This window comes from Protopterus annectens, chromosome 6.part0 (assembly GCF_019279795.1).
Source record: "Protopterus annectens isolate FY-2018-M chromosome 6.part0, PAN1.0, whole genome shotgun sequence".
Taxonomy (NCBI): Eukaryota; Metazoa; Chordata; order Ceratodontiformes; family Protopteridae; genus Protopterus; species Protopterus annectens.
The window spans coordinates 864903208-864929213 of NC_056737.1; the positions used below are offsets into that span (position 1 = coordinate 864903208).

General features: G+C 44.5%; 1 protein-coding gene across 1 annotated transcript in view; it reads left to right on the top strand.

The window, feature by feature from the left end:
- The window catches only part of LOC122804583 (cyclin dependent kinase 2 interacting protein), a 304009-nt gene that overhangs the window by 174679 nt on the left and 103324 nt on the right, over nt 1–26006 (top strand). The gene's annotated exons all lie outside the window — the stretch shown is intronic.

A 26006-nucleotide genomic window follows, 5' to 3' on the forward strand; every position in this document is an offset into this window, starting at 1 on the left:
CTTTCCCAGCCATTGCATCACTGGATCCATTCAGGCCTGTGAGACGATATATTTATGGCCTAAACCAAGTCATTTACTTTCTATTTTTTGTAAGGTAAGCTGAGTTGAGTTTAACTCCTTCCCTTCCAGCATACTCTGTTAACATATACTCATTTCCTCCGTTACATTAGTATAATCTGATATAAATGTATATTTCTTTTCTGTCCAGCGGGACCCACTGTTGATACATTTTTAACATGAGCAGCTTTACAAATAGATTTTTAACACAAGCATCTGTACATATCAATTTGATATTAGTTTTAGCACTTAAATCTTTGAGCTCAGCACTTGTTCAGAACTCGTTGTAAGCACTAAAGCTACAAATTACTACAGCACTCAACTTTCCTCACTTGTCTAGAGGAAACAATTTTTAGTACTTAGTAAATAAGCACCTATCCAGGCATGTCCAAGGGTCAGCTCCTAGTGTTTTCTCCTGTCTACTGGATGGATCTGAGTATCTTGGGGCAATGCAGCAATTGCCTCATGTACACAGACAACTCTCTCCTCATACCACCCAACACTACTGCCTGTGAGAGATGGACTTGTATAGCCAAACTGGATGCAAAGCTCTCTTCACCCAAGGCTGGAATAGACAATCAAGAGGAGAAGGTAAACACTTGCACCACACCACACTCATCACATAGTCCCTCAAAACCACCACCACCAAAACACACACATAGCAACACAAAACACACACCTACATTCACGGAGGCTCTCAATAAAAATCTGCTCAAGCAACAGAGACCTCCAAAGCAGAAACGCATGCAACCTCCACCCCCCCCAACACAACCCAAGTGACACATAGCCCACAAACTCAGTATGCCACTCAACCACAGCCCATAAGGCATAACAACATACCCAACACTCTAGTTATAGTTGACTCTATAGTCAGACACACTGATGTTCCACTCACCAGGCTAAACCAGGAGAAAGTTACTGTCAGCTGCCTGTCGGGTGCCAGGATCCGCCACATAACGCACACACTCATGTCACTCCACAACAAGTACATATATGACTCTGTCATTGTCCATGTTGGTGTGAATGACCTGAGACTTACCTCCCTGGACTACATGAAAGGAGACATGGAGGAGCTCTCCGATCTTGTAGTCCAGGCAGGTATGACCCTAGCCCTGAGTAGCACCTGCCATCATCCAGAATTATACCACAGTACAAGGACAAAAATGATTGACTTCAACAATTGGCTAAGCTTCTGGTGTCATTCTAAGGGGATCTAGTATCTGTCTGCCTGGGAAGACATGATCGACAGACCACAATGCTTTCCCAGAGATGGCCTGCACCTGTTGCCATTGGGATTCCGGATACTAGCTAAGGCTCTTGCCACCCCTATAGTGCCTTTTTTAGGCAAGGTTCAAATGACAAGTTCACCACTGTAACGGGTACAAACAAGCAAAATCTGAGGGTAATGCTACTCTATGCTAGAAGTCTAAACCTCACAATGCATTCACTCAAGGCACTCCTTTAAAATGGAGAACATCGACATCTGTGCAGTGACAGAGACCTGGTTCAAGGCTCCAGAGAGCACCCCTGCATTACCAGGCTATAATTCATACCACACCTTTTGGCCACCTAACCTTGACTGAAACACTAAAGGTGGAGGCGTGTCCATAGTCATTAAGGATATCAACACCTCCAGGTTAGTTGCTCAGCATAATGCATCCGAGATTATCCAAGTGCAACTAACTCTCGGCAAGACCGCAATCCAAATTGTAACTTACTACAGATCCTCCACCATGCCCCAGGATTCCCACTCCTCATTTCTTGATACACTGGAAAATATTAGGGTATAACCCAACACCATAATGATGGGCGATTTCAACTACCCCACCAGTAACTGGGAAAACTACTCATGTACCAACACTTTTGCTCAACGTTTTCTGGAATTCATAAATTTCAACGCCTTGGATCAACTTATCCACACCTCCACCAGGGGCAGCAATATCCTAGACCTGGTCATTACCAACATGGATGACCGTTGTTCCACACCAGAGGTCAATTCCTTATTGGTCAGATCCGACCACAAGCTAATCAGCCTGGGCATCCACATCCTGCCCCCATCCCACATTAGGGAAACCACCGTAAAAATTTCTCCAAAGCCAACTTCACACTTCTTAAGATAGAAGTGGCAAACTTCACAACACCGATGCAGACAGACACTAGAGGTACGACTGCTGAATCCTACACAAATGCACTTTATAAGCGCTTACACAAGTGCATGGATCGTGTTATCCCTAACAGAACCAAGATGCTATCCTCTAAAAAAAGGAAGACAGTCTGGTGGCCCCCTGCCATAAACAAACACTACAACAGAAGAAAGAAACTGTTGCAAAAAAGAGTAAAATCCCATGACTGGAAGAACTCCCTGGTCAGCCTCAGTAAGAAGCCAAAATCCCTCATAAAATCCTCCAAAGCTAGTTATGAAAATCGCCACTGATTCTAAAGACAACCACAAAACATTCTATAGCTGTGTCAAGAATCTCAATAGCAACACTCAGATCTGCTCTGAGTCACAGCACAATGGCACTAAATATACAGAACCAACTGATATCGCCAACATCCTGGCAGATAGGTTCAGTGCTAACTTTACCCGCCCCTCACCCCCTAAAGGGCCCATCTCTATACCGGAAGAATGCAAGGTTCCTGTAATCATAGGTGCACAGATAAAAACCACACTTTCCAAACCCAAGAACAAAGCATCCATGGGACCTGACAACATCCCAGGCATTGTTCTACATGAACTACAGAATAAACTGGCACCCCCACCTAAGCATCATGTTCAATCATATCCTCACCTTAGGCTTTGTGCCCACTGAATGGTGCACAGCGACGGTTATCCCACTCCACAAAGGGGGAGCCACCACTGACCCCGGAAACTAACACCCCTTTAGCCTAACGAGCCTGGTCTGCAAGGCCATGGAACGTATCATCATGGAAGTTGTAAACAAAGACATTGGTAACCTCCAAACTCTGGACCCCACCCAGTTCGGGTTTGTAAAAGGCAGGTCATGTCTCCTAAACATGAAAGACTTCTTTGAAGCAGTCACCAAAGCCGTAGATGAGGGTAAGGTGGTTCACACAGCCTGTCTGTGTCTCGCCAAGGCTTTTGACACCATCCCCCATGCTGGAATTGTAGATAAACTCACTAAACTAGGTATAAATCCCTATGTCACAAGATGGGTTGCCAACTGGCTCACTGACAGAACCCACACTGTGAAAGTAGCAGATTCCAAATCTGACTTCAGACCAGTGACAAGTGGAGTACCACAGGGTTCAGTCCTGGGTTATCTCCTGTTTGATATCTACTTTTCTGAAGTACAGGCTAACACAGAAGGTCTTTGGCTAACAAAGTTCACAGATGACTAGGAGCCATAATTGAAACACCTAACTATGTGGACATCCTACAAAAGGGCCTCACTGCACTAAGACAGATGCCTGGTATCAAAGCCATGACCTCAAGCCCAGTGCCAAAAAGTGCATTGTCATCCCCTTTGGGATACAGGTGGACAGTAGTCTCTCCTTTGATAATCACATCGCCACAATAGCCAGGAAATCCTTCTTGGTGGCACACCTCATCACAAAAGGTTTCTCATACAGGAAAAAAAGAGGTCATTGTTCCCCTCTACTTGTCACTTATTAGATCCATTATAGAGTACAACGCCCCTTTTGGTATGTACCTCACAAGACATCTACAACAACTGGAAAGGCCACAGAAATACCTCACAAAGAGGATTACCGGCCTCAAACAGATGCCCTACGCAAACTGTCTCAAAAATCTCAAGCTTTACTCCGCTGCATATCGCCTACTCAGAGGCGATCTCTGCCTAACATACAAAGCTATAACAAACCCAGAGCTGTTGGACATGCTCCACTTAAAGAAATCCCAATCCCTCCAAGCCATACGCTCTAGGGACCTAAACCTTGTCACCACAATAAATAGAACATGCTGAAGGGATAGATTCCTGTCCCAGAGACTTCCCCTACTCTGGAACAAACTATCTGTATCAAACAAAGCTCCTCATTAGCACTCTTCAAGAAAAATCTTGATGATTGGATGGGAAATAGGAAATTCACCCTGGGGATTTACTCTGTGGCTCTGCTTGACAGGGGCACAGGAACATCATTTTCTTGGGTGGCGAAATCCAGGGTACCTTTTTGGCTAGGCTCCTATAGGCCCTAGGGCCGATAGCCTAGTACCTACCTATAAACCTATAAACCTATGAACCTATGATATACAGATGACATAAAATTCTTTATAAAACTCCAGCTAGCTATGCTGGCATATGTTGCACTTGCACTGCCCTACTCTCTGTGGCATAGCTGTCACTACCTTACATCATCACAGTATACATATTACTAAAAGAAAATGAACTTTTTTTTACTTAAGTTTATACGGGTCACTAAGAAAGAATGGGGGCTTTTTTATTTACAGTTTCTTTTTCAATTCCTTTATTATGCTTCTACTCATTGATAACAGTGTAAAAAATATAATTTTCAGTCCACAACCAGTTTAAAATAATTCACAAACTTCGATTCTCTTTTTTTCTTCCTTTCTTTCTTCTCTTCGGTCCTTGCAGTAACAAAGTTATGTGTCCAAATTGCATTTTACAGAGACATTTCTGTATAGTTTTATGTGCTTATTTCCTACTTTCGAATTATTGCTGTTTCTCTTTCTTTTTTTAAACATTTTTATTGGATTATCATTTTGACAGAGCTAGACTTACATTTATGTAAAAGAAAACCAACCATATTAACGTGTTCAGTTACAAACATTATATATCACATATATTCTTCTGTACAGTATAATCATTTCAACATTACATAATTTGGTCAATTTCTGCCACCCCCTGAAATCTCATTCATCCTCCAAAACATTTTTCTGCATGTATTCCCACAATTTCCAGTTCTTTTATCTCTATTATAATATTAACTAAGTCAGATACGGTTGGTTTAGACTTTGATTTCAGTTTTCTAGTAATTGTTTTTTGGCAGACACCAGAATTAAATTCAACAAGGCCTTGCTTTAACTAGGCAATTCAGATCCTATGTCTCAGCTTAAAAAATAATTTCCTTAGTTGCACCCATTTACTTGCGTATTATTTCTGACTGAGTACTCTGTAGAGAATTTTTAAAGTAAGCCAACTCATTACACTCCCAAAACGTATGTACTCACTTACCTCTTTCTTCTCCATCATACCTCCAACATTTGCCATCTACCTGAGGAAAAATTCTTTGGAGTCTGCTTGGGGTATAATAATACATCTGAAGTAGTTAACTTCATTTGATCAGCAACTGGTGTGTTACGGATCCGAGCCGGCAGCATACCAAGCTAAAGATCCAAACTCCAAGCTCCACCCCCTTACCCATACTACCCTGCAACCTCCTTCCAATCCCCAGATCTCATTTGCCGCGGCTTTGCCAAGCACGGGATTCCTCGAGCTCCAGGCGAGTTAAGTATTTTACAGTTTTATAGCTAAAACTTTGGGTTCTGAGTTTTGTGTGTGCGCGTGGGGGGGTGTGTGTGTGTGTGTGTTATTTTTCCCTTGGGGTAGATACTCATTTTCTTATTACTGTCTCTGTATTCCCCTTATTCTTCGTAGCTCTATCACCAGTAGGCCCCTTTCCCTTCAGGTGTGCGTGTGAGTGTGTGGTATGGCTGATAACCAAAAACTTACCTTTTCTAAGTGCACTGAGTGTGGCCATAAGCTGTCACCAGCAGATGGTCACACTAAGTGTGTTCTTTGCTTGGGGGTGGCCCATCTTTACACAGGCTGCCAAATTTGTGCAGCCTTTAACCCCCGGGCTTTGAGAGACAGGAAGAATAAGCTGATTCTGGCGGGCCTTCTACCCGCCGAGTCGGCTTCTTCCGCCCCTCCCTTGGTAGAGACAACCGTGGCTGCGGTTGCCCAACCATCTGACCCTCCTCCCCTGGCTGGGTCTCACCCTCCCACTTCGTCCCAGGGAGATAGAGAGGCAAAAAAAGACAGGAAAGAGAGAGAAAGGGACCGAGAGAGAAGCCACAAGTGATGGGCTGAATTGGACTCCTAGGCCCCTCCCACCAAGGTTCTCCCTTCCCCATCTAGGACTTCCAAGCCTTCCTCCCCACATCTCCGTTCTCCATGCTTTTCTCCAGAGCCGGAAGAGGAGGCCCGACCATCTTCGAGGTGGTCGCGTTGGCCCTCCCATCCGGCTTCGACGGCCTCGTCCAGATCTACTAGAAGCCTCTTGGAGGCAGATATGGAACGGATGATGCGTCGCTTTTTACAGACTCAGCTGCAGATGGGAGTGTTGCTGCCTCCCCCCTCTGGGGGGGGGGGGAGTTCAGCTCCTCTGTTTGCCCCGATAGCTCCTTCTCCGATCCACTACTGGGTTTTGGAGTCTTCGGATCCGAGGAGCCTCGGAGTCAGAGAGTCGGCGCTGATGGTTATCGCTACCTTGACGCCGGCCATGCCCTTGAGCCTATCGGATCCGAGCTCTCTGAGCCGAGAGCCGGGCATCGGATCCGAGGGGGCGTGTGTGTCTTCAGCTCCGGTGCGGTCAGAGCACACCATCCACTTTGATCTGAGCGCTTCGGCTGTGACTCCAATCCCTTCGTTGGATCCGAGGGTGCCGGCCACCTGACAGACTGGTTCCCCTTTGGCATTCGATGTTGTGGAGAAGGTTCTCTCTAGAGGATTGAGACCCCTCGCTCTGTCCTCAGGATGCGCCCCCACTCCCTTGCATCTTGGTTTGTCCTCCATCATCCAGTCCCAGGGACAGCCTGTGTCATTGATGCCCCAGCCAGTTCCCCTGGAGGAACACAAATCCGTTGGTGAGCCCCCCTCAGACAGTCCCCCCCGAGGAGATTCCTCACAAACACCTGTGCAAAAGAAGGCACTTGGACTCCCCTGAGTCCCTTACTGAGGATACTGATTTGGAGGAAGGGGAAGGTTCCCCAAGTCACCCCCCGACGACGTCTCTTTCGGAGACATTATGGAAATGCTCCGCCAAAGGGGGGGGGTCCGCCAAAAAGCCTTCCTCGGAAGAGTGGGTATTCCTGGAAGCATTCGACACAGGCCCATCTACCTCTTGGGTGTCCCCCTCGGCCAACCCTCTGGTCGACCTGATTACCACCAGGGCATGGAAGGAACCAGACACTGTAGAGCCAATCCCCAGGAGGCCCGACAAGATTTTGAGCCCCCCTATTGACAAAGCTTCATGGAGCAAGAGTTCCCCTGTAGATGCCATGGTGGTGGCGGCAGCCACCAAAAAGGAACTAGCTCAGGACAGTTCCTCAGTCCATCCCCCCGACAAGGAGTCACGAGCAATGGACCATATTGGAAAAAGGATGTTTGATTCAGCTACCTTTTCTATTAGGGCGCTGAATTACTTGGTCCATGTTATTAGACTGCAGCGTGACCTGGTTAAAGAGTACGCTGAGTCTCCCCCAGAGTCCATGTCGGCCAAGTATAAACGGACTTTCTCGGCGTGTATGGCCACTTTCAAATCAGTGTCAAATACATTTATGCAGCTACTCTCCCACGCCACGGAAGGAGCCGCTAGAGCTAGCGGGTCCAGTATCGCCTTAAGGCATCATGCCTGGCTTCAGCTTTGTGATTTCTCAGAACCTTTCAAGGCGTCCTTCGCGAATGCACCCTTTGACGGTTCTACTGTGTTCGGGAAGACCGTCCACGAGATGCTGGTCCAGAGTGAGAAAGATAGGAAAATGCTGTCAGCCGTCGGAATCCGCTTCTCTACCCCTCAAAGGTCCTTCTCCAGGAACCAGCGAGAGCAGAAGAAGATGTGGTTCCGGAAATCTCAGCAGGCCCGGAATGCTCAGGACTCCTTTTCCCCTAGAAGCAGAGGGGGACAAGGTGGACGCCGGCCCAGTAGGCAGAGGGGGTCCGAAGAACTTTGGGTCACAGGAACCTTTTTCTGACCGACCTGCGCAGTAGCCCTGAGGAGTTGCCCGACTGCTCCCCTCTGGAGGCAGTCGGGGGACGTTTCTCGAGGCACCTGGCTCAATGGGAGTCCATCACGACAGATCGCTGGGTGCTTCAGATAATATCCAGAGGCTATTAAATTCCCTTCATAAACAAGCCCCCTTACTCAAGGCGCCTCCCAGATGTTCCACCCACTCAAAGGGAGGCCACGGCTTTGGAAATAGAAAAGTTAGAAAAAAGAGCCATCCAGCATGTGCCCTCAGACCAGTCCGGATCAGGCATCTACTCCAGGTTCTTTTTGGTGCCAAAAAAGACAGGGGACTTAAGGCCGATTCTCGACCTGTCAGCAATGAACCTCTTCGTTGCCAAGGAGAAATTCCGGATGGTCACGCTCCAGTCCATCCTGCCCCTCTTGCAGGAGGAGGACTGTATGTGCTCCATAGACCTCAAGGATGCGTACTACCATATACTCATGGACAGACTATCCAAGAAGTTTCTCTGCTTTCGGCTAGGGGCCAGTCATTACCAGTTCAGGGTCCCACCCTTCGGTCTCACCTCAGCCCTGAGGGTGTTAACCAAGGTCATGGCAGTTGTAGCGGCCTACCTGAGGCTCCAGGGCATACAGGTCTTCCCATACCTAGACGACTGGCTCCTCACCGCCCCCACCAGGCGTCTACTCTCTCTAGCCAGGGACTTCTTCCTCCATTTATCACCCCAGTTGGGAATCACTATAAATGTCAAGAAGTCGTTCCTTCAATCTGTTCAAGTTATAGACTTTATAGGGGCCAGGATATATTCCCTTCAGGTGAAGGCTTTCCTAACACCAGTCAGACTTCACAGCATGAATCTACATGTAATAGCTCTTCTTCAGTCTCCTGCTCCCCCAGCAGAGTTAGTCCTGAGAGCTTTGGGGTCCATGGCGGCAGCAATCAATTTGATCCCTTACGCTGCACATGAGGGTTTTACAGTGGACTTTGCAAGTCCAGTGGTCCATTCTACATCATCTACTAAACTTGCTGATCCCCCTCAGCAGGGTTTGCAGGAACTCCCTCATGTGGTGGCTCCAATCCCGAGACCTTCGAAAAGGACGACCATTTGTTATGCCCCTAACCCAGGCCACAGTGACCTCGGATGCCTCCTGCCTAGGGTGGGGGGGCATTGTGCGGGCAGGACTGTCCAAGGCACGTGGACTCATACAGAGACCATTCTGCATATAAGTGTACTGGAGATGAGGGCGGTCCTGTTAGCATTGCAGGCTCTTTGTGCCTTCCTTCCTTCGGGGATTATTGCGATCCATTCAGACAATATGTCAGTGGTCTGGTATATCAACAAATGGGGGGGGGGCCAGGTCTTAACCTCTTTGCCGAGAGGCCATGAGAGTTTGGAAATGGGCGATCTCCACCAACTGCTTCCTGTTAGCGATGCACATTCTGGGTCGGTCTAACGTTCTGGCTGACAATATTCTCTCCCCATACGAGTGGTCTCTGAACTTTTCCATAGCGGAACAGATCTTCCTCAAGTGGGGTTAGCCTTGCTGCGATCTCTTCGCATCGCCTTCCAACGCGAAGTGCAGTGAGTTTTTCACTGTAATTTCTCCTTTAGGAGAAGCCCCCAGAGACGCTCTAGTCTATGCTTGGCCGCCTGGTCTTCTTTATGCGTATCCACCACTTCCGCTGATGACAAAACTTTTGCAGAAAGCTCGTCAGTTGGGGATCAAGATATTATCCTCATAGCCCCTTTCTGGCCTCGTCCGGTCTGGTTCCCCTGCCTATGGTCTCATCTCATAACTCCTCTCTGGATCTTGAATCCCATTCCGGATCTGATCTCTCACCCCTCGGGAATGGACCCTCTGAATATGGACAAGCTCAAGCTCGCAGCTTGGCTGATCCAGTTCCCTTAATTGCCAGGACTCCCAGTATCTCTTCTCTAGTCAAGTCCATTCTGGTGGCGGCACATAAGCCCTCTACCAGGAAGATTTACAATAGTAAATGGAAAAGTTTTTTCCATTTGGGTTTCACATAAGAACTTGGATCCTTTTACTGCTCCTATTCCAGCGGTTCTAGAATTCTTGTCTCATATTTTTCAGCAGGGGGCCAGTACATCTACTGTAAAGGTTCAGCTGGCTGCTATTTCCCATTTTCATATTGGGGACAACTTTGGTTCTCTTGCTACCAGAATTTGTAAGGCCTTTCTAGAAGGTACCTTTCTGTTGAGACCTCCTGTCAGAAATTCATCCCCACTGTGGGACCTGACCTTAGTTCTTCAGGCGTTAGTATCGCCTCCGTTTGAACCTGCAGCTTCTGTTGATCTGAAGTTCTTATCAAGGAAGATGGCTTTTTTGGTAGCCATTACCTCAGCCAGGAGAGTGTCGGAGCTTAGGCTCTTTCTATCAAACCTCCATACCTTGTATTTCACAAGGACAGAGTATCTCTCAGGACTAATCCCTTTTCTTCCCAAAGTGGCTTCCGAGATGAACATTAATGAATCCATTTATTTGCCAGTTTTTTTCCCCAGTTACCAGAACAAGGGAGAGTATAAACTTCATTTACTGGATGTTCACAGACCGTTACATTTTTATTTACACAGGACGGCTGTCTTTCTTAAATCTGACCAACTTTTCGTCTCCTTTGCAAAACCCTTTCTAGGGAAACCGATTTCTAAAGTAACTCTCGCCAGATGGATTTCAAGTTGTATTCTCTTAGCTTATAGAGAATCTGGCTTGCCAGAACCAATGGGAGTTCATGCCCATTCTATGCGTTCTATGGCAACGTATGCTGCATTCTGGTCTAGAGTTTCCCTAGATGACATTTGTTCGGTGGCTACCTGGGCGTCCTCTCACACCTTTATTTCTCATTATAAGCAAGATTTGGTGTCTAGAGGAAGGTGGTTTGGCTCTGCAGTGCTCCGAAATATTCTTCCTTGAGGACCTCCCAAGATTTTGGTTAGCTGGGGACTCTGTCCCACAGGTTGCTGATCAAATGAAGTTAACTACTTCAGATATAGAAGTTATGTACTCACCATAATGTTCCATCTGAGTAGGTAACTTCATTTGTCAGCAACCGTCCCCCCTCCTTCCCCCTAACCTAACTAGTTATTTAGCTGAACTCATGGTTTGGATGCTCGAGTTTTGTTTGTTTCCGAGTCAGGTTTTTCTCAGGTTGTTAGTTTGTTTTGTTGTTTGTGCAGGTGGCAAACGCGATCTGAGGATTGGAAGGAGATTGCAGGGTAGTATGGGTAAGGGGGTGGAACTTGGAGCTCGGATCTTTAGCTTGTTATGCTGCCGGCTCGGATCCGTAACCCACAGGTTGCTGACAAATGAAGTTACCTACTCAGATGGAACGTTATGATGAGTACATAACTTCTACTTCTGCAAACTTTCTTCCTCCTCCTCTTCTTAATCACCCAACATTGGTCTGTGGTTCAAATCTATTGCACCCCTTGTTTTTCCCATCAGCTCTTGTGCTTTTCTTTGTCACTCAATCACCTTCCCTTGAAATACTGGAAAAGGTTAAACTGGCAAGTTCTGTCTCCGGACTGTGTTTTTGTCAGATGAATAAAAAGCAGAATCCCTCCCAGCCAACTGGCCTAATCCCTGCTGGACAAACTTTTTTGTATTTTCTCCCTCGCCTGTTCTGCATCAAAGAATGCCCCTCCCTCTGCTAAAAAAAATATTTTGAAGACAGCCGGACGCATCAACCTGAATCCCACCCTCTGTCCTCTACATCCTCCGATGGATAAATGCTATTTTGTTCTGCCCGGTGTACAGCGAACAGTTATTCTCCTCAAACATTTTGGTGTTTTGAGTTGACAATACCTTATCCCTCCAACACAGTTTTGTCTTCTGCCACAATTCTGTCTGGGGCAGTTCCCCATTCTAATATGACTACATCTTCACAGCTAGATCCTTGCCTCCTTCCCATGCCTAAATCTGGAGCACAAACGCAATATGCCCTTTCCACCAACAAATTCTGCTGTAGAACACCAGTCCACCCATCTCTATGGTACACCAGAATATCTTAGATTTTCCCTGTGCTCTGTCTTGTAGCTCTCCTATATTTTTGAAACAGTTCTTCCTGAGAAGCCTCACACCCATCCAGCCTTTCTCTCAACCAAAACCTCTGGCTCATCTGAAATGCCATCCAAAGCCCTTTCTATTATTCTCAGCATCTTGTCATTTGACTGTGAATATTTCTCCAGTGTCTTCTTTATCTTTAACAACTTTGAATGCATTTGATTAACCCTTTCCTCTAAATTACTGGAAGTCATCTCCTGCATTAAGGCTAAAATCCAATCTTTTTTTTATTTCTGATCAGCTGCAAGGCTGTTCCCTAACAGTTTTCTTCTCATTTTCTAGTTGATTTTGTCTTATTTTCTTCAGGTTTCTTAGTTGCTGACTAAAGAGTCGAGATTCGCTGCCTGTTTTGGAAAGTTTCTATTTCACACTGGGAGAGTTCTAATCAACCTGTTGTTCATTGAGCAGACATCTTGGAAGTCCCACAGACTGAACGTGTTGATCTTAATATTACCATAGACAATACAAATTAATAATAATAAATACAATAAAAATATATTAATAAAACAAACAGGTGCAAAAACAGTATATAATCACAATCATTACAATATGTTACTAGTTTATAAGGGGTTACTTTTAGGATTTATTTACTATGCATACACATAGGATGTTAATAAAAAAAAAAATATTCCCACTTTTTATTGTATTCCTGAAGTTCATAAAGATAGTCCTAATCCTCCAGGCAGGCCAATAATTAGTGGATGCCAAAGTTTTTGGGTAGTATTTTTTTAACATACCATTACTGAATTATCGCTTGTGACACAAACAAACCTGTTTTTATATAAAAGTAATCAAGCAATGTTGACAAGTTCACATTTACAGACATTATAATTCATATCTGTTGTTGTATACCATATAAGCTTAGAAACATTACGTAAATTATTCAGTTCCTGCCTTCTCTTAAACTTCATTCCTCCCCCAGAACATTCTTCTGCATGTATTGTTCCCACAATTTCCCTTTTTTTTCTATGTAATTTACTCCTACCCTTTTCTAAAGATCCCACCGCCTATTCTTTAATCTCTGTTAAAATATTCACTACTTCTGTTATAGTTGGTTTAGATTTTAATTTCTGTTTTCTGGGAACTGCTTTTTTAGCAGCCACCAGAATTAAACTTAGCAAGGCCTTACCATGTCTAAGCAATTCAGATCCTGTATCCCAGCTCAAGAAAAAAATATTCCTTATAGTCCTTTGCTCACCTAGTATTCCTGAGAAGAGTACTCTGTAGGGAATTTTTTAAGTATGCAAACTCATTAGACTTCCAAAACATATGCTTCCAGTTACTTCTTTCTTCCCCATTACACCGCCAACATTTGTCATCTACCTGAGGAAGAATTCTTTGGAGTGTGCTTTGGGTATAACAGTATCTTTGCAAACACTTCCAGGCAAAAATCCTTAATCTTCTAGATTCTGTTGAATGTATAGGAGACATACATGCGTCCTCCCATTGTATCTTTACAAATTGCAAATCTAATCTGTCTTTCCAATCTTTTCTGATGTCTTCACATTTGATTGCTATACTTGTGCAATATTTTATATGCCCCACTAATTATTCCTCTTTTAACAGCAGCTACTGTTCTAGATACAGTTGCAAATTCAACCAGTGCAGGTCTTTCATTTAGGATTTGTCTGTCTCTTTCTGTTTGCTTTCCATATCTGGGATTGATATTAGAATATAGACAATTACTAGCCTGCAATCCGGACTTCCACAATGGCTGCAAATTGAGTAACAGCTTAATTCTACCTGTACCAGTGTGAAAACAGAAATCCAGCAGAGAAGGCCAGTGGACTTTTGTGTTTCTGGGCAAATTTCAGTAACTGGATAGAAAGTGCAGTGCCTGGATAACAGGAAAAAGGAAATACAGAGAAACCTGAAGGAAAATCGGCTACAACAGAGGAGGAAAAACACTGTAGCTGTACAGCAAAAAGCAGCACAAGCTTCAGAAAAGGCTTCCAGTAACCTAGAGGAAAGCATAAAACAACTATACACAGACCTGGTTAAAATAAACAAAACACTAATGGAGTACATCAACTCAAATAACAAAAGGCTGGAAAAAATTGAAGAAACTTCAAACAGATATTCAGATGAGATGATAAAACTGCAAAAATCAGAGGTTAGAATTAAGAAAAGTCTAGCTAAATATGAGACTGCTCAAGAAGAAATGTTTCAAAATGTAATAAAAGTAGAGGAGAGAGCACACAGGAAAAACCTGAGATTTTCAGTTGTACCAGAGAAGCTTGAAGGAACAGACTGTATTAATTGTATGAAAGCATAAATAATAACTGGACAGCAGGATTTGTTAATTGAAAGGGCAAATTGCCTGTATGCTCCAAACCTGGCTATGAGAAAGCAACCTAGACCTTTAATAGTAAAGATGCAATCCTACCAACAGAAGGAGTTGATTCTGACAAAACTGTAGAAAAAGGACAAAGTATTAATAGTGGGAGACAGCAGAGTGTTTGTGGAGAATGATCACTCGTACACCAGGCAGAAAATGAGTAAATTTATTCCACTGTTCGGGGAATGTGGAGAATCAGGCACGAGATTCAAACTGTACCCAGCTATCTTTAAAATATTTTTCCCTGGTGGGACAAAATCATTTTTGATGAAGCTCATGCTAAAGAGGAAATACAAAAGTTTGTCCAACAAAAAGTGAGCTGTGAAACGGAACAATACGTTGGAATTAAGCAGAGACAGGATTTGGGAGCTGAACAAGTATATTACCGGTAACTTGGAAATTGACAAATGTGGGATTACAAAGCAATAATTATATTTGTGAAATATGATAGAGCAACAAAATCTGGAAATATTGGACTTTTTGGACTTTGTTGGACTTGTGGGGGGCTCTTAAAGTATATGCCCTACTTCCTGTCATTAATGTTCAAAAAAATACTTAGGAGAGGGGAAGAGGAGGGAGAAAGTTAACTTTAAGTAAAACAAACATTTTTTAAATAGTACTATTTTTGTAGTGTATTATTTTCTTTTCATGCTATAAAGTACAGTTTTCTCAGTTGTTTTAAGTATAATGGGAATACTATTGTAAATAGGTACTCCTTTTTCTTTCTCTCTTATTCCCTCTTTCTCCTTGTTCAGATATAAGAAATGTAGGGATTGCAGTGTAAAAACAGCATGACAAAAGAAAAAAAATTTCTCATTCTTGCACGGAGGAATGACTGGATTAAGGCCCTTAGCTTGATCTAGTAAAAAATTTTAAGAGGAAGCAAGTACATGAAAAAAATATTGAATATTATAAGACCTTTTTTCCTAGCAAATGTATGCTTTGTAGCAATTCTGTATCTGGCCCTCATGTCTCCATGGAGACAATCTGATAGAGAAACTGGCTAGAAAAAAAAAGAAATTGGCTAGGAGGTAATGTTCTCTAAAAGCAGATAAGACAAAACCAAACAGAACTTGGCAGAAGCACAGACTGCACCATGTGTCTTAGCATGGGTAACCTTTCTTTTAGGTTAACTCAATTTTGTGATTGTAACTGTCAGTTTGGGACATTTGTTCCTGTTAGGAGAGTAAAACTTCAATATTTGAAGATGTTACATAGTTCTGTGTGTTAGTATTAATAGGTTTTAGGTGGTATTGAAGTGTGGGGTTTTTTTGTGTTTTGAGGCTTTCAATAAAACAAAAAGTTTTGTAAGATATAACATAGGATCAAACCAATATGACAAGAAGCAACTGTATAAAAGTTCAGCCTACGAAACCGTGTAGGCATGTATCACAAAAGCTGGAACTAGACATTTAACAAAAAAACTGTTAAACATAAAAGGTGGGAATAATAACTGTTTAATACAATGAAGCTTTCTGTAATATCTTTAAATGTCAATGGTATCACAGATAAATACAAAAAAGAAAGAGTAGTGAACTATATTAAAAATGTAGAGTGCAAATAGCCATGCTACAGGAGACACACTTGGATAGAACTGAATACGTGAATTTGATAAAGAAAGTTTTTCAGGATGGTTATTTAGCAGAATACCTGGGACATAGAAAAAAGGAGTACTTATATTAATCGTAAGAGGAGCTCCAGTAGTGATAGCAGAGGATAAAACAAGATAGTGGTAGATTTGTAGTACTAAAGGGCTATGGGCAAGGGAGGAGGATTACATTAGCATGTATTTATATTCCACCTAAAACTGCTATAATGGAGCTTAAGAAAATTCTGGGAGAAATAATCAGCTTTCAGTAAGGAATATTACTTATAGACGGGAAATGGAATTTGATTTGCTGCAGTGAATATGTATCTGGAGAACAGATACGGGAAAGTATAACAAAGGAGTGTAGACTTCTGAAGAAATTTATGAAGATATTTGGCATGGAAGATGTGAATTCGGTACTAGCAGTTCGGATTGAATTTACATATTATTCCCCAAGATACAAATCTGGGTTAAGCTATTAATTTACATTTCACAGGAACATTTGCAATTAAGTGAAGGTCTTGATACGAACCCAGTAACTATTTCAGCTCATGCACCAATAAGAACTAAAATAAAAACACATGGTAATGCAATAAAAATGAGACACTGGTGCTTCCCCTCCTGTCTGTTGAAAAGTGATGAATTTAAGGAATGAGTAGTGGAAATTAATTCTTAGAGAAGATGGAAATTTCTTCTGAGAATACAGCTAGGGAGTGGGATATAATTAAAGTGGAGTTTAAAAATAGGGTGGGGAAAAAAGCGAGATATGGTTAAGAAATAAGAATTATTTAGAGGGACTAACAAATATCAAATCATTGCAGAAAATGGGAAATCTCGCAGAACAAGAAGAGGAGCCACAGAAAGTAAGGTATTACCTTGATAATATATATGGGTTTAGAAAGATTGCTGTTAAGCAGCTGTTTTTTGGTAGTAACTCCAGAGCACAAAAACTTTTAGCACAACTTGGGTAACAAAGTAGAAAGGGCTGTTGCCAGGATTAGGAAGCCTATAACAATAAAGGTAACAAGAGATCTGGTAGAGGTATAAAAATATTTTAGAAATTCTATGAAGGACTGTATAAAGCAGAGAAATATGGAAGTCAAGAAAAGGTACAAATGGAAATGTTTATGGAAGAATTAAATATGCCAAAGTTAGAAGTAGGTAATGCTCAGTTACTAACAGGACAGGAGATGAGATAAAAATGGTGATGTATAACCAAAGACCCCAAAAATAGAACCTTGTACCTGTTGCAGCTGCAAAAATAGAGGCAGTAATAGCTATTGGTTTTCCGAGGTGTCTCCCCTTCATTCACTGCTCTCTCATCCGCATCTGCCTCCTTTTCATTGTCTTCCATAGATTTGTGGCCCGAAAGGATGTCTGAATGGCATACATGTCCCAGTTTTGTTGCATGAAAAATTCTAAAATTCATAATACTGCATACGCAATGGCAGTCGCCCCCATCTCTAAACATACAGTCATATATATATATATACACGCAAATGCACATTACCTTGCAACTCTCTAACATTTTTGCAGCTGTCCCTAATTGTGGCTCCAAAAAAGTATTTTTTTTATTCTTTTTGAGAAAAAGAGGTGGATTACAATTGGTAAATAAATTGGTAATTAGTGTACAGTTACAGATGTCTTTAACTTATGAAAATATATGCTATTTCACATTTTCCATTTCCTGACTCGCTGGTTGGCTGTGCCGCAAGTCCTCATGGGCGGGATGTGCTGTGGCTGTAAACAACTTAACTTTGTTTTTATTTTTTTTAAAACTCCTGAGTCTCCGAGTTCGACAGGCAATCAGGCACTGCCTCACGAAGCTGAAGTCATCATGAAAACCCCTGCACATTGATGATATTGCAGGATATGCTGGTGGATGCATGATGACTTCAGCCATAATTTATAATTATAAATAAAAAAAAAAATTGGGAATTGAAGGAGCCACTCAGGAATTCATGGCACCCAAAACCAGTAAATACCAAGGAATTTGGTATGGTTGAGAGTTATGTCACCATCTCTATCCATTTTGAATTGTAGCTTTCCACTTGGGTTATGCATAAGGTCGTTAAATGTGTAGCTCTAAAATATCCCTTCAAATTAGGTAATCCAAAACATCATTGTTCTATTGGTCTGATCACCTTACCCCACTTGACTCTTGCCCTATTCCCTCCCAAATGAAATCCTTCAGTTCGTAATTAATTACTATCCACAAGTTCTCCTCTGGTTGTAAAAATATGCCTAATCTGTGTATAAAACTAAAGGGACTAAAAACATTTTTACTGCTTGTATCTTGTTATCTATATCCATAATTTTTTTTGGATAATATAGAACATATAATTATTATTTGATGAGGTTTATACAAAAAATTGGGCTATGTTCAAGGCACTGGAGCAGTGCTGAAAAGAGTTAAGGAAGTGATATGGAAAGATGATTATGACTGGGTAATGACAGACTTGAAGTCATTGTATACCAGTAATAGTAATGCTGCAGGTCTAAAGGCATTGGATTACTTCTGGGGTTTGGGACCTCCTTCAGCTTATGTTTCAAAAATGGTTAGTTATTGTCTGATTAACCCCCCCCTCCCTGATGGAAGTCTATCAAACAAAAGCAAGGTACAGCAACGGGTATGGGTTTTGCCCCCTCTTATGCTAATTTCATAATGGATTAATTTGAAATTGAATACTGTTATAGAAGCATGTTCTTTCAGAAATGTGTTGTTTTATATACATGTTACACAGATGATTTATTATGAGTTTGTAATGGCGACTGTTTGTATTTTATTTATTTTTTAATAGTTTGATTAATAGGTTTAATTTATCATTTTCTTATTTATTAAATAAGTATAGTATTTTGGGGGAGATTTAGAATTCTTTGGTTACAAGAATGAAAAAAATGTAAATTCTACAGAAAACTTAGACATGCTTGTACTTTTTTATTACTTTACCTCATTTATTTAAATGTAGAGGCTATACTGTATATGATATTAATAAGACTTACTGTTGAGCAGGTGGTATTAATAGGGGTGAAGTATTAGAGAAGGAAATTTAAATTCAAATGCAAAATAAAGAAGAAAATGAATAATTCATATTTAGTGATGCAGTATAAAAAGAAGTCTTACCATAACGTTCCATCTGTATTGTTGATCCTCGTTCAGTCATTACGATGGATATCGGTTCTGACTTCTGTACCGAGTCGGCCATTTTCCAAGCACGCATCAGCTTCAAACTCTCGAGCTAAACACTTACCCACAATCCCCCTCTCCCTGTTACCTCAGATTGAGTTTGCAAGTCAAAGAAGGTAGAGGCTACCTCTGGTCAAATAACCTAAAGGAACCGGATGGTGAGATCCACGAGGAAACCACAGGAGGGGGAAGGAGGGAGGGTCGTAATGACTGAAGGAGGATCAACAATACAGATGGAACGTTATGGTAAGACATACCTTCTTAATCTGATATTGTTAATCCTCGTTCATTCCTTACGCATGGGACAGAGTCCCCAGCTATCTCTATTCCTGGGAGGCTCTCATGGAAGGACATTCCTGAGCACCATAGAACCGAAAGATGCTCTTCCCCTGGAGGCCAAGTCCAATTTGTAATGATTGATGAAGGTTTGAGGCGTAGCCCAAGTTGCAGCTGCACTGATGTCATGTAAGGAAGCTCTGGCATGGAAGGCAGCAGAAGTTGACACCGACCGTGTTGAATGAGCTTTCATGGTAGTAGGCAACGAGATATTGCGTTGTGTATAAATGAAGGTCACACAGTCCTTCAACCATCTAGCTAATGTGACCTTAGCAACAGCAGATCCTGATCTAGGTCCAGAAAAAGCCAAAAATAACTTGTCAGATTTACGAAAGGGCCTAGTCCTGTTTAAGTAAAAACTAATTTGCCTGTGGATATCTAGGGTATGTAGGTTATACTCTCCTCTTTGAATGATTGGGAAAGAAAACTGGCAATTCAATGGCTTGATTAATGGACATTTCAGAGATCACTTTAGGCAGTAAAGCTGGATTAGTTCTCAGACGCACTCTGTCTCTATGAAAAATCAAGTAAGGACTCCTGATACATAGAGCTTGAGCTTAAAGCTCAGAAATACATCTGGCCGAAGTAATGGCGACCAAAAACAAGGTTTTCCATGACAAATATTTGAGGTCGCAAGAAGAGGCAGGTTCAAAAGGTGGCATTGTCAGAGCTTGTAGAACTAATGATAAATCCCATGGTTGAATAGGTTCTCTAAAAGGTGGCTTCAGATGATTCACACCTTGTATGAAGGTCTTGCACAACTTGTGGGACATAAGAGAGGAATCTTGTTACACCCTCATGAAAATTAGAAATTGCAGCCAAATGAACTCTAATGGTAGAGGCCGATAGACCCCAATTGAAAGAGGTCGGCCAGATAGTCTAGTATTATCAACACTGGTGCTGAGAAGGGATCTACTTGTTTATCATTCAGCCAACAGGTAAATCTTTTCCACTTGCTCAGATAAGTAATTCTAGTGGAAGACCTATGAGATGTAATGAGAATATCATGTACTTGTAAAGAAAGATCATTCTGCCTGGCAGTCAAGGGAATTGGAGTAGCCAAGCCATGAGCTTCAGGCTCCTCAAGTTGGGATGAATCAGGTTTTGTGGATGTGAGATCAACTATGGGGTTGGATGGAGAATCCATGGTCGATCTAGTAGGTGAGGCCAAAGGAAGGGGAACCAAATCTGTCGAGGCCAGTATGGTGCTACGAGGATCACCTTGCTCTTCAACCAACGGGCTGTCTTCAGAAACTGGGGAATGAGGGGAAAGGGTGAAAATGCATAAAGGTGACCCAAGGGCCAATCGTGGACTAGACCGTCCCTGGGTGACTGTCCCAGAGGGGGAATCAGGGCAAAGTAGTTGCTGCATTTGTAGTTGGTTAGGGATGCAAAGAGGTCTCAGCAAGGACGGCCCCAGCAGTAGAAGATCTCCGCCGCTATCAAGGGATTCGGGGACCACTTGTGAGCTTGAAGAATGCACCTGCTGAGTCTGTCTGCTATCACATTGGAACTCCCGGGAATATGCGTTGCTAGAAGAAAACGGTTGGTAGCCATCGCCCATTGCCATATTCTCATGGCCTCTCGACAAAGGGGGTAAGATTTGGTTCCACCTTGCTTGTTGATGTACCAGACCACCGCCATGTTGTCTGATTGAATCACAATTGTCCCAGATGGCAGCAGGGGATGGAATGCTTGCAATGCTAGAAGCACCGCCCTCAGCTCTAGAATGTTTATATGCAGATGAGCCTCCAGTTCGGACCAAGTGCCTTGGACTGTCTGTCCCTGACATAGCCCCCCTCCACCCCATCAGGGAGGCATCCGTGGTCACTGTGGCCTTGGGTTGCTGGGGGGAGAAGGGGCGAGACCATTGTGAGAGATTGTGTCATCCACCAATTTAAATCCTGTTTGCACCTGTGGGTTACTCGAATCATGGCTAGAAGAGGATGTTGAAAAGGATACCATTGGGTACGCAGTAGCCATTGTAGAAGCCTTATGTGAAACCTGGCCAGGGGAACAATGGTGATGGAAGCTGCCATGGAACCCAACAGCTGTAGAACCGAGTGAGCCGTGGATTTCTCCCTTGAAAGGATCGGAATCAGTTGTTGCTTTATCCTTAGAATTCTGTGCTCTGGAATAGCAGCTCTGCATTTTTTTGTGTCCAAGATAACCCCTATGAATTCTGTCGACTGAGATGGGGTAAGATTGGATTTGTGCCAGATTATGGTTATGCCTAGCCTTTGAGCAGCGAGGAGAGAGTATGACAGAGCTTTTTCCAGTAGAAATCTGGTGGAGGCAGAAATGAGCCAATCGTCTAGGTATGGAAACACTTGGAATCCTTGAAGTCGCAAGTGAGCTGTGACAACTGCCATGCACTTTGTGAACACTCTGGGGGCTGTAGAGAGTCCGAAGGGCAGTGCTCTGAACTGGTAGTGACTGGCTCCCGTATGGAAGCGCAGAAATCTTCTTGAGGGTCTGTCCACTTTTATGTGGTAGTACGCATCTTGAAGATCTATCGAGCACATTCAATCATCTTTTTCCAAAAGCAGGAGGATAGACTGTATTGTCACCATCCAGAATTTTTGTACGGTCACAAACTTGTTCAATACACTGAGATCGAAAATTGGTCTCCAGTCCACGGTTTTCTTTGGCACCAAAAATAGTCTTGAGTAGAATCCGGATCCTATCTGGTCTGGAGGGGCTATTTGGATGACTCTCTTTCTTAGCAGCTTTTCTATCTCTAGTGCTGCTTCTTCCCTTTGACTGGGTGGAACGTCGGGAAGGTTTTTTGAAGGTGCAGGACAAAGATCGAAGGGGATATGATAACCTCTGGTTATAATCCTTTGTACCCAAGAATCGGTGGTGATGGTTAGCCAGGCAGAAGGGTGCAAGGAGAAACGTCCCCCAACCACCTCCAGAGTAAAGTAGTTGGGCTGCTCTTCAGGAGCGCTGGTAGGATTGACCAGAGAAAGAATCCCTGGAACCCTGGTTACGTGGACCGCCTCTGCCCCGAAAGGAGCGTCTTCCCTGTGAGTTTCCCCCTCTGCCTCTAGGGGAGAACTCTGCCTGTGTGTCACGGAAAGGACCCTGAGATTATTTGAACCATATCTTCCCACTCTTTTGGTTTTGGGAGAAAGCACGTTGAGGGGAAGAATAACGGACACCTACGGCAGAAAGGGTCTTACCAACCTGTTCACATCTGGCCAGTGTGCTTTGAACTTTGGGCCCAAACAACAAGGAGGCCTTAATGGGAGCGTTAAGAAAGGAAGCCTTAAAGGGTTCTGCGAAATTGCACAAGCACATCCAGGCGTGTCGTCTCAAAACCGCAGCTGAACCCGCTGCTCTAGCTGCTCCTTCTGATGCGTGAGATATCAGTCGCATAGATGAATTAGATATTGATTCAGTGGTGGCCAGCTGAGAGGCCACTTTGTCATGGACCTCATCAGACATGGCACCAGCCAAGGTTTCAGAGAGCTCAGAAATCAGATCCCTTTGAAGCCTGGTAAAGTGTGCCGTGTAATTCAGGGACCTGATAGCAAAGGTGCGCTTCCCTATCCTGTCCAGGGCCCAGGACTCTTTGTTAGGTGGATGGACAGTCTGAATTTCTTCTTCTGCCAGATCCTTTTTTGTTGCGGCCGCCAACACCAAAGCATCCACAGGAAGACCTTTGGACCAATGGGGATCCGAAGCAGGAGGGGACAAAATCTTATCTGGCCTCCGGGGAATAGCTTCAGTGGTATCAGGAGCCTTCCAAGCACGCTGCACAATGAGTCGGACAAGTTCATCGGCAGGCGGAATAACCCAGGAGGTAGGAGGCCGAGCACGAAAGGCCTGCAGGAACACAGATTCCACAGAGGTTGGATTAGAGGACTGACAGTCACCTCTCTGTTTCAGGATTTCGAGGATATCACCAAAGGATACCTCAGAGGGTGACCGGGGGGATCCTTCCCCCTCATCGAAATCTGTGTCTTCAGTGAGGGACTCCTCTGTGGAGTACGTGTGCTTCCTCTTACACAAACTTTTCTGGTGGACCTCCTCAGTGGGAGAAGCTGGAGAAGACAGCGGAAAAGGGGATTCCTGTGGGAATATGCCCTGAGGCTCTCTGTGTCCGCTAGGTGCGACTTGTGAAACCAGTGTACCAGAGGAGGGTGGGAGGTATAGACAGTCCAGTATCGCAAGCAGCAGCGAAAGCCTTCTCCATCAGTTGGAAGGTTGTTCCACCTGAAGAGGAGTGCATGTCTAGGACAGGGGTCACTCCTCCCCTAAGTGGCTCAGCCTGCCAAGCCGGAGTCCCTGGATGGCTGTGGAGCAGCAAACTATGCGTGTCACAACTGACATCCTGCGTCATAGCAAAACTTTCCTGCCATGAAGGCAACTGTGATTCTTTAGTGAGATCCATAAAGGGGACCGCAGAAGGGGAAGACTGTGTTATATCCATGGACTTCAAAGGCAATGAAGGAGGAGAATAAAAAGGGGTCTTTGGAGATGGGTGATCACCTCCCAAGGAAGGATAGCTCCTGAGGGGTGGGATACCTCTGGCCAAGAGCACCTGATCCACAAGACACAACACATCATGTTCAGAAAGGCTTCTAGTGGATGTCACGAAGACTGAGGGAGAAACAGACCTGTCCACAGAAGAGGCAAACTCTATGCCCATCTCACCCATCCACACCAAGGACAACGGTGCTGAGACAGACTGGACTACGGGTGTCTGCACCGAAGAAGTTATCGGTGCCGAGGTCATGATCTGCACCGACACAGGGATCGGTGCCGAAGTGGTTGTCGGTATCGAATCTGGAACCGACAAAACTGGAGTCAGCAATAAAGGCATCGGTTCCGAGGAAGATCTCTGAGCCGAAGAGGTCAAGGTCTGTGCTGACTGAATGGTCGGTGCCAATACAGTGGTAATAGTTTGAACCGAGGAGCCCCTCGGTGCCGATATAGTGAAGGCTGCAGGAGATGACGGAGCCGAGATCATTAATGGATCCAAAGGCCTCAATGCCGAAGGTCTAGGCACCAAAAGCACTGGGGCTGACTGAATGAGCTCCGGAGCCGAAACTTTAGATCTGAAGTAGTTAACTTCATTTGTGCAGCAACCTTTGGGAATCGGATCCGAGCTGGCAGTTTTCAACAACTTTCGATCCGAGCTCCAAGCTCCTCCCCCTACCCATAATCCCCTGCCAACCCTGACTGACCCCAGATCTAGTTTGCCGCGGTTTCGTTCAGCAGCTTGATCCAGAGTCTCCTGGCGTTCTCGTTCGCTTTGTGAGAAAAAATTTAACTTTTTACAACTTTTCTTTAATCTTTGGTGTGAGAGTGTGTTTAGCCCCCTCTTTAGTCTAAACTCTCTTAGTTTATTTTATTTCTAGTTATCTTTCCCCTACCTTCGTGGTTCCGTCAGTGTTGTGTTTGTGTGTTTGGGGCCTTGTGTGTGTGAGTTACTTTCTTGAGTATGTCTGAGGCCCCAAAGATAATATTTTCTAAGTGTGTATTGTGCCTTGGGGTTGAACACCTGTCCTCTGGTTGTACCATTTGGTCAGCGTTCAACCCCAGGGCACTTAAGGACCGGAGGTCTAAGCTGATTCTGGCAGGTCTTCTGCCCCTGGACTCGGCTTCTACCTCCGGTCCTTCCGTGGCTCCCGCAGTGGCTGCGACGGCTGCCACTCCTGCTTCCCTCCCCCCGGCCGGGACTCAACCTCCCGCCTTAGGCTCGGAGGAGAGGGAGGCTAGGAAAGGAAGGAGGAGGAAGAAGCACCACAAGCGGCGAGCCGAGGCCTCCGCTTCGCCCCCCCCCCCCCCGGCTAAGCGGTCTTCTCCCTCCAGGTCTTCTGGTTCTCCTCCTTCTCGGATCCGGTCCCCGTGCTTTTCACCAGGTCCTGAGGAGGAGGAGACCCGATCTCCTTCAACGTCATCAAGGTGGCACTCCCGCCCCGCCCCGCCTCGGTGGCCTCGTCGAGATCTACGAGAAGTCTCACAGATGCAGATTTGGACCGGATGATGAGAAGATTCCTCCAGGCCCAACTGCAGATGGGAGTGCTCCTACCCCCCCCCCGGGGGGGGGGAGCTCGACCCCCTTCTTTGCCCCGATAGCTCCTTCTCCGTCCCATTTCCTGGGTTGAGAGTCTTCGGAGCCAGGCAGCCTTGGAGCCGGGGGTGTGTCGGTGGCGATGGTCTCGGGTACTTTGGCGCCGACACTTCCCTCAAGTCTGTTGGGTCCATTTTCTTCGGATCTGAGCTCTCTGACCCGAGGGCTGAGCTTCGGATCCGGCGGTATCAGTATGCCTTCGGCTCCATCCGGGTCAGAATATACTGGTCCATCGGATCCGATTGCTTTGGCGCCGGCCCCGATCCATCTGTCGGATCCGAGGGAGAGTCTGCTTTCGGATCCCAGAGAGAGCAGCTCTCCCTCGTCATTCGACGTGGTGGAGAGGGTTCTGTCGAGGGATTCCAGGCCCCAGACCCTTCCACGGCTCCACCCTGCACTCCTTCTCAGTTGGGCCCGGCTTCCA